The 721-nt window shown below is 42.7% G+C and overlaps 1 non-coding gene across 1 annotated transcript; it reads right to left on the bottom strand.

Moving 5' to 3' along the window:
• Positions 1 to 318: 318 nt before the first annotated feature.
• Positions 319 to 390, bottom strand: Trnaa-ugc. The gene has a single exon. It is a non-coding gene; the product is annotated as a tRNA-Ala (tRNA).
• Between the last annotated feature and the right edge of the window lie 331 nt (positions 391 to 721).

Raw genomic sequence — 721 nt, 5'->3', positions numbered from 1 at the left:
AGATTGATTGGATGAAAGCCGTATAAATCGTAAAAAAGGGAGCACTAAAATTTACGAACCCGATTGCCCGAAGTAAGTTGAAACTGATGGAATGGAACTTTTATGCCAATCAAGATGCGGGACCCGCTATGAAATAAAACTTCCCTATACGACCGATTTATAGAATTGATATGCATACAACCACGGGTTATTGCCAATTGTATCTGCTATTAAGATGGACGCTGATTGCTGGTCGTTCCTCCGGCGAACAATAAAGAATGATACACTGATCCACTCACCGCAGTAAGCTGATGATTGAAGTACTGTAAAAAAATTTTCTGGAGATGCCGGGGATCGAACCCGGGGCCTTTCACATGCAAAGCGAACGCTCTACCACTGAGCTACATCCCCGTACGGTAGTCAACAAGCAATACAGTTTTAATTTTGCTTATCTACCAACAAGTTTCCCTCATCTCGCTAATGAAGACGTAATGTACCGCGTGAGCGAGCGGCAAGCACTCCTTATGATGGTAACGTTCTCGAGCGATGTTTTGATGTGGCATATCATTCGAATCTAATTTCCTTTTACGTATTGTGTACCGGTGTGGTTGGATCTAGATCGAAAACTAAGTTACGTGTATCAGCAGCAGTAAAGAGTGTGTTGGCGTATAGTCGATTAGAGATTTACAGACTTGTACATTCGTTGCTTTTCTTCAGGTTGAGTGATGGGGTTTAGGCACAC

This window comes from Aedes aegypti, chromosome 2 (genome assembly GCF_002204515.2).
Source record: "Aedes aegypti strain LVP_AGWG chromosome 2, AaegL5.0 Primary Assembly, whole genome shotgun sequence".
In the NCBI taxonomy this organism is placed as follows: domain Eukaryota; kingdom Metazoa; phylum Arthropoda; class Insecta; order Diptera; family Culicidae; genus Aedes; species Aedes aegypti.
The sequence above is the reverse complement of the archived record's forward strand: the minus strand, read 5'-3'. Positions and strand labels throughout refer to the sequence as shown.